Source organism: Cryptomeria japonica, chromosome 7 (genome assembly GCF_030272615.1).
Source record: "Cryptomeria japonica chromosome 7, Sugi_1.0, whole genome shotgun sequence".
Lineage (NCBI taxonomy): Eukaryota > Viridiplantae > Streptophyta > Pinopsida > Cupressales > Cupressaceae > Cryptomeria > Cryptomeria japonica.
The window spans coordinates 773,323,176-773,335,189 of NC_081411.1; the positions used below are offsets into that span (position 1 = coordinate 773,323,176).

General features: G+C 35.9%; 1 protein-coding gene across 2 annotated transcripts in view; it reads right to left on the bottom strand.

Moving 5' to 3' along the window:
* Positions 1-11,281: 11,281 nt before the first annotated feature.
* Positions 11,282-12,014, bottom strand: part of LOC131063470 (type II inositol polyphosphate 5-phosphatase 15) — a 125,460-nt gene continuing 124,727 nt past the window's right edge. For both annotated transcript variants that reach the window (XM_057997284.2, XM_057997283.2), the window contains exon 12: positions 11,282-11,864. The gene's annotated coding sequence lies outside the window, so the exon portion shown is untranslated. The remainder of the gene's footprint in view (positions 11,865-12,014) is intronic.

Below are 12,014 nucleotides of genomic sequence, written 5' to 3' on the forward strand. Positions count from 1 at the left end.
CAAAAAGATTGTGGATGATATCAAGAAGTACTTTGTAGAAATAACTTTTGAATAGATTCCAAGAAATGACAACAAAGCAACAGATGCCATGGCTACACTTGCTTCTCTCCTACAAACATAGGAAAATCAACAACGTTATGAATTCCTGGTTGAAGAGTTGTTTCATCCCGCCTTTAATTGTCCTAATTCCCAAACCATCTGTCAACTTATTGGACACAATTCCTCTCGCTATGGTCAAACTTACACATACTTGAAAGACAACATCTTACCACCTGACTTATTGAAAAATCAAAAGAGAAACTTTATTCGTCAATCCTCTCATTTTACTCTTGTCACGGATACCCTGTATAAACGAGGTCTAGACGGTACTCTCTTAAGATGTCTCGAACAAGAAGAATCTGAGAAGGCTTTACATGAAGTCCATAACAGAATTTGTGGCACTCATTCAAGTGGCCTTACCCTTTCAAAGAAACTCATACGCTTGGGCTATTATTGGCCGACTATGGAACAAGATTCTTTTAAAATAGAAAGAACCTGCAAACAATGTCAGATCCATGGGAATTTGATCCATGCACCAGCACAAGAACTACATGCTTTAGCAACATCTTGGCCTTTCTGTCAATGGGGTCTTGATCTGGTAGGAAAGATAAATCCTTCTTCATTAAATGGACACAAATTCATCCTTGTAGCTACAAAATATTTTACAAAATGGATTGAGGCAGTACCTTTCATAAACATCATAGGAAAATAAATTGCTGCATTTATCTTGAATTACATCATATGTCACTATGGAATACCAATGACCATTATCACTTATAATGGGCGACCATTCAAGAATCAGGATATACAAGAGCTATGTGAGAAGTTCAAAATCTAGCATAGATTCTCCACACCATACTATCCACAAGGAAATGGGCAGGCAGAAGCATCTAACAAAACAATTCTAAAAATCCTCAAAAAGGCAGTGAATGATGCTGACAAAGATTGGCATATTCAACTAAATCCCGCTCTCTGGGCCTACCGCACCAGTAATCACACACCAATAGGTGCCACACCTTTCTCTCTTGTTTATGGATCAGAAGCCATATGACCAATCGAAGTAGAGATACCTTCTCTACGTGTATCACTAAAAGGTCTCATCCCAGATGAAGAACAAAGAGTATCTAGACTTCAGGAGTTAGAATTGATCCAGGAAAGAAGACAAAATGCCTTTGATTATTTAAAGGTATATCAACAAAGAATGTGTCGAAGCTATAATCACAGGGTCAAACCACGAGTTTTTCAAGTGGGAAACCTAGTGCTAAAAGAAAATCCACGCAACCAGGCAAATCGAGAAAAGAAAGGAAAATTTGAACCAAATTGGTTAGGTCCATTTGTGGTCACAGCAGTATTTGGGTCAGGAGCATATCAGCTATCAACACAAGATGAAGATCAGGTTGAAGAACCCATCAATAGCATGCACTTGAAAAAAAATTATGTCTGAAAAATAAAATAAAATAAAAAACAGTGAAAAATCAAAAAAATCAAAAACAGTGAAAAATCAGAGAAAAATAAAAAACAATGAAAAATCAAAAAAATCCCCCCCCCAAAAAAAATCAAATATCAGAAAAAGTGCAAAAAAAACAGATGGTGAAAACCTGGCAAATAGGCGCTATCTGTCTGCTAGCTCTTCTATCTATTAGTTCATGCATCTTTCTGCTTGCATGCATTTTCCATCAGCGCTGACCATCATAAGCATTTGTACATACGCAAGCATCGCAGCTGCTCTCTTGCCATGGGTTGGATCACTGGATATATCATAACAACTTTGTTTCTAGGCTTGGGGCAAAATCCTACACCTAGCTAGGGGCAAAACTTTGATCATTTTGAGCTTAATCAAACAAGTGGACTGCACAGTTAGACAACTTTTATCAAGCAAAAATTGAGACACATCCAACATTGAACACAAGATCAAACTATCAACTATCAAGTTATCACGAAGTCAATCTAAGCACATCACACACAATATCTTTTGAATAATGATTGTAACATGATTGTTTAACTTTTCTATATTGCTTTTCGCTATCATGATTTCTGAGTGACTCCAAGATGTCATTGACTAGAGGAACAAGGAAGAAACATGATATTTTTCTTGTCTGCTGTTTGAAAATTAATCATTAATATGTGCAAATTTGTCTCAGGACATGATCATCAAAGCATCATTGAATACATTTTCGATTTGCGTATTGAAATGATTAATGCAAGCAACACTCAGGTCATCTTAGTTCAATTATACCTCGATGCTTGTGTTAACTTGCTATATCCAAATCCAGGAAATAAGTGCTCAGGTCATCATGGTTTAATTACACCATCGATGTTTGCACTCACTTCCCACATTTCAAAAGCTCAATGATGACAAAAACGTAAAATAATCCAATGATTGGTCCGCTCATAGTTTGCATTTCATTCTTGCATGGGATCCTGAAAGCTCCTTTTATCCAAGGTTAAATCTATCACAGGAATCATCAAAGTATCATCACAAGTGTATACACAATCAAAATGATGACTCATATCTCTCTCATGATATTATTGACCCAGCGAAAAATCTTATGCTATCTCTCTCAACAGAATCAACATTAGCATATCCAAATATTTCTGCAACTTGATATCAACAAACTATCAATTCAATCAATCAATCAACCCAATCAAATCTATCATGTCTTATACAGGATGTATCCTTCTTGAAACCAGACGCTCTGATCATGTCTTATACAGGATGAATCCTTCCTAAAACCAGACGCTGTGATCATTCTTTATCTTATATAGGATGAATCCTTCTTGAAACCAGATTGAATCTAATCAATCAAGATTTATCAATCTTATCAATTTAAGCAATCAAGCTAATCGAAGAACTCACATTTTCATCAAACCACAATTGCATAAATCAAATCAAATCTATTGGGATATCAATCTCGCAAAACTCCAAAGATCAATTATCTCAATTGATCTCCCGAGGGGGCATCATCGTACCAGAACTTATCAATCAAGAGTTGGGGCATCCTATCAAATCAATATCAGCATCAAAATGAGATTATTCTTTGAATCAACATGTCATCACACCTCGCTTCAAAGAGGGGCAAAATGTATACACCTAAAAATGGTCTGAAGATAATTAATTAAATAAGCAATTATTTAATTAATCCTCCTTCCCAATTTAATTAAATTCACTAAGCAATTTGATTAAATTTCCCTTTTCATCTACTTATTAATAAATCTAAGGATTTATTTAATAGGTTCATTTCAATAACCCCCTTTGATTAATTAATTCCCTCCATCCAAATTCATTTCTTCTAAATCCCCTAATTAATTAAAACAAATCAAATTCATGAGTTGTTGAGATTAATTAGCCTTTTTTCACAATATTTGAATTTCTAAATTCAAATTCTCCTAACTTCTATCACTCCTAAACCTTACCATTCCTAAACCTAACCCATTCTACCTACCCACATGTTCCCTTTCATCCAGCCTCTTCTAGAAACTTGTGACACTTGTCACTGAGTGTTCCCTTTCATCCAACCTCTTCTAGAAGCCTCTTGACACTTGTCACCATAGAGATGACATATGTTCCCTTTAATCCAACCTCTTTTGCCAACCTTCTCCAATTTAACCCTTGGTATCTTCATATCAATCTTAACCATTAATTCTTGCCACCTCACCCCTAGCCTTGGAAATCCTATAAATAGACCTCATTTTGAGCAATATGGATCCCATCTCATTTTCATCTTATGCATTGTTATTATAGGCATCTAGCTTATAGTTTCTCATTCCTTAGCAATGTTATCATACTCAATTTTAGCTTAATTGCATCTTAATTCTAGTTCAATTTAGCTAGATCAATCATGAAATCATATAGCTTAATCATGCTATTCTTGCTAGATCATGGATTTTCATCATTCAAATCCTCCATCTAAGTGTAGTCAAGTCATTGGAGTATGCATAATCAGATTTGAGAGCGTTTTTCATACTTACATTTACTAGGAGGCAATAAGTCGATTAGCTATGGTTTTACATTTCATTGATTATATCTTCTAACCATGCTTGTAATGATTTATTGAGTGCATTGTGGTTGCAGATACAGGTACACTTCACAGAGCACGACACACATTATCCCAACAATCTTCAACAATAGCAAACCCGACAACGGAAAGGAGTAGACTCATAATCTAATTGTTGAATCCAAGATGAAGAGCCAAGAAAAATTTCCAAAGAATTTGACAAGGGATTATTCAAGTAAATTTCAACACAAATCCTAGCTAAAGAAATTACCTTTCTATCTAGGGTTTGTTGAGCAATTGTAGCCAGTTTTCCAAGCAAAGCAACAATTCGTTGCAATATATCCTCTCTCCAAAACTCCAAAGGAAGGCGAGGTAGACAAACCCAAACAAGAACCCTTGAGGATAACTCCTTAATCAAATTGAAACCCACATGCCAAGGTTTTAGAAACAGACCCACATGGTTATAAAAGTAGGGCCCTCCCTCGAAAACATAGTTCCTATTAACTATGCTAGAAAAGACAACCATAAAGTAACTATTCTTGGCCAACAATATCTCCATCTCACTCTCAACCTTCCACGAATGGTGGATTCAAGAATCCAACACCGACAGAGAAATTCGTATCCCAAGAAATTTGCAAATGAGAGCATGACGACTCCAATACGATACATCTTCCATAATCAACTACAAAGAAAGAACCAAAATCAAACGATCCTCACTTCGAAGAAAGCAACCATTGACCTTCAACTTGGGGCCCTAACCCACATAAAATAAATTTGTCGGCATTGCATGCACACTCGACGATGAGTCATCACAATCCAAAGCACCAACTACCACTAAAGTAGAAGAAACCCTTTGTTCCTCCATACCCAACACAACAACAATCAAACCCCACAACACAATGAAACCCCAACAAAGTTGACCCACCACCAAAGAAAACCCTCCAAAGAAGACCTTGCAACACACACACCACACGTCGTAGACCACCCAAACACCCACAATGGAGAGAAAACAAAGGCAACGCACAGAGAAAGGGACGGCTAGGGCACAACCCTAACCATCACAGTAGGCAACGAAGATAGCCGACGACTCACCAAACCGCATCCTCTGTCTTTTCCTAAGAGACTCTAATACTTTACTAAAAAAATTTGAGCAAATGCAAGTTAACTGCACAAAATTCCTTGTAGGGTAGTATGTAGATGCTAGAAGAACAAGCATTCGTGTAATGAGAAGCAAAATGTTTTAATGTCTTATCTAATTTAAAAAAAAAATTAAAGTCTTGAAATCGTGAGTTCATTGAAGCTATGAAATAAGCAAATACGTTGTTACCATTCTATGACAAATGATAGTCCTGTTCAAAAAAATTAAATAAGAGAAAGTATTAGGTAAAGGGCGCGTGAATAAACAGAGGTGAGGTCCCCTATTTGATGCCATAAAATTTCCAAAGGTATATTTCCATACGGCGTATTGCTGCTAATTGAATAATTATTTTTCAAGATTTTAAAAGAGATTAAAGTGCTTGCTCAGAGGTAATGTTATACTGTTAAGACAAATATTAATTATGGAGTTCAACAAGCTTGCGCGTAGATGTCCTTACAGCTTGGTTTCTAACTTTCAAAATCATTGCTTGCTATTTGTCAATGAAAATATGCACTTTGTAATTGTTGTCATAATGAATTTTTTTAATACATATCATGATTACACATATTGCCTATATCTTTGAGGCCATTTGTTTTACACTTAAGTAAGAGTTTCTAAGTTATTGGAGACTCATATGTTATATCTGGTAGTTAAAATATAATAGAACATATTGGATTTTGAAGGAAATGGAGGCAAGAGTACATCTATCATCTTGAGCTAGTTTTTTGTTTAGGGATGATTCATTACATGAGAAACACTTTTTTTCACTTGTATCCTTACAGAAAAGAGGGGGCTTGGCATCATTTGTATTCTTGAAAAAAAGAGGGGGTTTGACATCTTGAGATTTCTCGTGAGTGCATTTAATTTATACATTTTTGGTTGGATTTTGTTGTACAACATGGATAGATTGTTTCCATAGCGTTGGGGGAGGGATTTGACACACTTGGAGGAGATGTGGACTCCTAGAGGAGAGTTGTTCTCTCATGTGCAACACCGAGGAGAGATTTGGCACACTTGGACTTGAATAAAAAATGTTCTCATTATGTAAGGAGGTTGGAGACACTTTATGTTCTCTAATATTGTGCAAAAGTTATGCAGAATCCACAGTTAGGAGATCTACTAATAGAGTTGGTTTGGTGTTTCTTGTGTGAGCAAGACGGATTGGTAAAGGTGCTTCATCAAAGTCCCTAGATAGAATGTTTTCAACTTTTACAATGCTCCACCTTTGTTCAAATTACTGTTATATGGGGAGAATGTTGGATATTACATTTAATTAGATAGTTTAAATGAATATTAGTTTTATGTATGTAAATTAATTAAATAGCTAGTTATTTTTGTGAATACATTTGATACGAGAAATTAAAGCTTAATAAGTCAATTGATTGTATCGAAAATCTCTCAAACAAATCAAATTTTATGTTTATGAAATTATCGGGCAATAATGTCATATAGTTATGTTTGTATTTACTCTACCATTTATCAATATCTCTTAAGATGTAAGATGTGGATTTATTTGCTCCCAACTTTCATTATATCCTTGACCATTGCCAAATTTAAGATAGAATTATGTTGCTAGAAATTAAATTATAACGAAGTTGTCTATATAATTGATTATTGGAAACTAATTTGGAACCATTTGTTTGCAAAATGATAAATGTTGGAATATCATAAATGCAATATCTTCATAGAGAAATAAGCAAAACCATATAAATCTAGTATTTTATTAAATCTCTTCTACATGAATGAAGATGAAAATATGTATAACAAAATTGTTTAAAGTTTCTTATATGTACCAATAAAATGTATATAAACACATCCTAAGATTATATATAAATAAAGAATTCATATCCACTCACTATTTCTATCATTACCAAATAACATACTATTCAAACCATATTAATTTATCTTATCCATATTGTTCTAATCACTTAGTTATAGATTAATGTAAACATACGGTGACATAGAAGACTGGAAATGGATCAAGAGTTAGTAGATAAATAATATAATTTAATCCATTAACTAGATAGTGATGATTAATGGGTCAAATAGAGTTACTTTAAAATTGAATAACCTAGACTTGTTGCTTACTAGTGAAGCTCAGCTATCCTTAATATTCTACAACTCAAAAAGGATTCAAACAGTTATAAATATATAATTCATCACGCCAAATCTCAGAAAAACAAAATGAAATAATGATGAGAAAAGGCACGATATAGTGTGAAAGTTCCTCTCTCCGGAAAAAATTGTCTTGAGGCAAATCTTACAGCGAAATTGGTTCATGGTTATAACATACGTCTGATTGGAAACATATTTTATTTTATGTAACACGATGGTGTCTAACGGCTCTCCCGCCTCTGGATTTTTGAACGCTGGTTGTATGCCTGCCTCTGCGGATCCGCCTCGTGCCTCCTTCTGTCTCTAGTCTCCCTCGCATGACCTCCCCTGTAGGTGTCCTTGGTGTGGTGAGGGCTGCTGCTATTGGTTCGTGCTCCTCACCTTTTGCAGGTGCCCTTCCTGTTGCCGTGGATGGATTGAGCCCTCACCCTGTGGGTGGTGATTGTCCCCCTCCTGTGGTAGCCTCTGCCTCTATTGCGGCTGTTGGTGCTTTTGCCCAGACGATGGATGGTTTGCCCTTAGATGCCCCTCTCAGGGTTGTTGCTGCTGCGAATACTGTTGTTGTGGATACTCTTGCTAATGGTACTGCTCCCCTGTCTGGTGTGACTGCTACTGTTGGCGACCCTGCTGTGAAGACTAGACCTTCTTCATTCGCTGGCAAGCGTAGCTTTGTTCGTGTGGCCAAGTGTGCTACCCCCCAAAAGGGCTCATTCTTTTCCCTGTGTCGAAGTCCTCACTTGTGATGGTTTGTGGACAGGATGTTGTGAACAATATTGGCTTTTATCAGTGATGTGCCTTGGTGTGCAAATTCTCTAGGCTTTGGCCTTCATTATTAGACTTTCATCATTGGGTGAGTGACTCTTGGAAGTCTTTGGTTGCACATAATATTGAGCTTTTTCCTTGTGCTAAAGGATTCTTCATTGCTTTCTTCACTTCTTCGTCTGATCGTGACCTCTTTTTGGGCAAGGTGTGGGCTTGGGGAGTTCACCCCCTCTTTGTTAAGCCCTGGACAACTTTTTTTAATCCCCTCATGGAACCACTTAATATGCATTTGATTTGGGTTCGTCTTCCTAACCTTCCTTTGCATTTCTCGGAGCAGTCTTGCTATGAGGCCATCGGTAACTCCATTGACCGATTCTTGAAGGTTGATGATGCCACGATTTCTAGGGGTCATTCCACATTTGCCCGCATCTTGGTTGATATTGACATCTCCTAGCCTCTCCTTGGGGATGTGGTTCTTATGGTTGGGGATAGACCTTGGTCTCAACCTTTGGACTTTGAGGGTCTACCTTTTTGCTGGCGAAAATGCTTCTCTAAGAGCCATTTAGCTTTGGACGGCTCCCTTTCGCAACACAAAGGTGCTCCTACGTGGTGGAAGGATGCTACTATGGATCACTTGACGATTTATGCTGATGATGATTCCTCCCAGGAGGATGAGAATCCCTCTTGGGATGATGTCATGCCTCCTACTACCATTGAAGTTGCTATTGATACTGTTGTTGTTGCCTCTATGGACCCAATTCTTGTTGCTCTTGCTACTCCTGTTGCTGTTCCTCCGCAACAGTCTATTGTTGTTTTGCAGCAGCATGCTGCTAGTGATATTGCTTGTAACCCTGATGGGTCCATCTAGGGGGATCTCTCTCTTGATGGTCCTAATGACAAAATCCCTAGACTGTAGTTTATTGCAGGTGGGAGGGGAAGTCTTCCCCCCTCCCCCAAATTTCTCTCTGTCATGGTTTGGGAGCCTCTGCACCGCCTTGAGTTGAGTATGGGTTGTTGATCAGATAGGTTTTTTCTTTCCACCTGTCTGATTGTTCGTTAGTTTTGAGGAAATGCCTTTATGACTTGTCTTTGTTTTGATCCCCATAGTTTGCGATTAATGTGCTGATAATGTGCGGCTACTAGTTTTCTGATTGTTTTTACGCCCTGTAGGATTTTGTATTTTGGGGACAACGCCCCTATTTTGCTGCTTTTAATATCGAAAACATACATCTGATTGGGCCCCAAAGACAACTCTACTTTTGGCTTCGTTTATTGAAAAAGAGAAATGCACACAGCTATTTTTTTTAATAATTAAAAAAAAAAACAATTAGAAAAAGCAAGGCGAACCTAAAAATGGTGTACGAAAAACTGAAGTTTTGCCACAAGAAGTCAACTATAGTAATTTTTTTTCTTTGTATATGAACTACGATGTATTTAAGTCTGATAAATATGTTATTGTTCGAAATAACTAAGGAGATGAAACAACCAGAGAAAACAAGTTTAAAGAAACCCATGACAAAAGGAAAAAATAAAATAAAAAAACTAACCAAACATTTGTTCACAGTCAATTGTTTTATTGCAATTATAAATTATTATCTTTGAAATGACACGAATAAGAGAAATGAATTATACTAAAATATTGCCAAATTTTTTTCGGTTTGTCTTCATATACTAAACTACAAATTATACTAAGATGGAAGCAGTTGATATGATTCTTCTTTGCAGCAAACTAGTTGCTGGAAGCGTGCGGAACAAATTACAGCTGCTGCAGTACTGCAAGACAGATTTGGGCATTAACTAAAAATGACCACCGGCATCTTACAATGGTCCCCAGCTCATTTCAACTGCATTCAGCAGGTCATGACGTCTCGAGCTACTAGATATTTGTAGATAAGAAATAAAACTATTGTTGTGAATATTATCTAATCAATTTCAGAGTTTGTTGTTGTTGGCTGACTATTTTAGTATTTGCCTTTCCATTCACAAGTGGGATTATTCCTAACATTTGAGACTGAAACTGTAGCAAGAAAAATGTGGAGCACAAACTGAAGTTCTGAGCCCCAAGTAATTTCTGTGTGTTGTATCATAGCCCAGACTCAGTTATACAAAGGGTTAATCCGAACAGAGCACAACTAGTTAACAGAATATGAAAGCATGAAATATTCAAAAGATATATATATAGAGAGAGAGAGAGAATTCCGGTATATTGATATTATCAAGATCAATCATGTACAATCATCTTATCCTTTTATCTCCTATTACATCATAGACACATATCTTATGTTTTTCCTTCTATCTTCTATACATACTTCTTACTCTTACATTTCCATAGTCTGTTACATATATCTTGCGGTATCCAAATATCTAGTAGATGGGACGTGACCCATCTATTTTTCTCCTAATTCAGATGATGTCTTTTCAATCTGACGCTCCGCAACTTGTGGTAGAGTGCAGTAGGATTTTATGTTGACGGTGTTTGTACTTACTGCTTTCCTGCTAACAGAAACCATTCATTGCCCACCGACAATGAACCTTGAAATGTAAAACATATTGGTTGACTTATACTTGCCCCTCCATTGCAAATCAAACATTAGCACAAATGTAATTTACTAACTTATCATGATATTGTTCGTCTTCACATAGACATCGAGCCATAACAAATATTCTTTTAATGTGAACCATAAATGATCAAATAACATAATATATAGTTATAAGATGCTGTATAGCATTGTTATATCTAAGCCATGCCATAACTTCAGACTGGATTAAGCCAACTTACAAATACGCCAGCTGTTGAATGCTATGTGAGATATCAAATAGGAGGCTCCTTGTAAATTAAAAAATGTCATTGCATTCAATTATGACTTAGAATATAGAATTCTAAGCAATAATTAGAAATAAATACTTAGATAAATGATAATAATGGTAGAAAACTACGTATAGTAAATAGTCAAAAAAGATAAAATGTTTGATTTAAGAGAAATGAACCAGAATTTTTTTTCAGTCAAAACAGATTTTAGCAAGGATTCTGATTTATTTTTATTTAAGCTTATAACTTCACAACCTCTTTCAATTGCACTAGAAAGGATTCTCCCAAACTCCCACCATAGTGAATTCCATTGTAGATTACCAATGTATCAAATTTCTTAACTTGCATTTTGCAATAAAAACTCAAGATTTTTTTACAGATGATTATCATAATAAACTACATAGCTGCCTCTCTTTGCAAGCAAAACAGAAAACAAAAATAATGATTACATCCCTTTAAAGGAAAAATAGTAATACTGTATACAGAACATTTCTTGAAACTCTGATGGTTCACAAAGTTCCACTGACAATTCCCAATAGGAATTTGAGATAAAAGGAGTAATATTACTCTATATACAGTTGAACAGTGAGTTAGTAGAACAACTAACACCCATTATAAACTGTAATGATGTTTTAAAAGTCCTGGAGTCATATCTAAACATGTGCAAAGTATTTCTTCATCACATGTATACTCCACGAAAATAGAACATACCTCAGAAAGTACTAAATCTAAAATTGGTTAGAATTGGACCTTTCCTCTATTAAGAATGTTTCACTTTCAATAGCTATTCCATGAATTAATTTTGAAAAATTTAGTGCATAAAAAGACAAATGCTGCTTGGCAGTATTACATGCCCTTAGCAAATGGAAGAATTACCATTATTTCTTAAATTCATACCACAGTCTTTCAAAAGCCATCCTTAATTCACCTCTCCATGCCAAAATCAACACTCCGCATCAAACATGAAAATCTCACTTGGCCAAATAATAGCAGAAACTGCAATAACCTATAGGCCAGTAGAAATGAAAAATAATCAGTATTGACTATTGAATATCCTACAAAAGTAGGTGATCAATTGACAATCATCTTTAACAATCGCTAAAAGAAAAAAGTTAACAAAGCAGATTGTCATCTCAAAAGGGAAAATAACCATGCT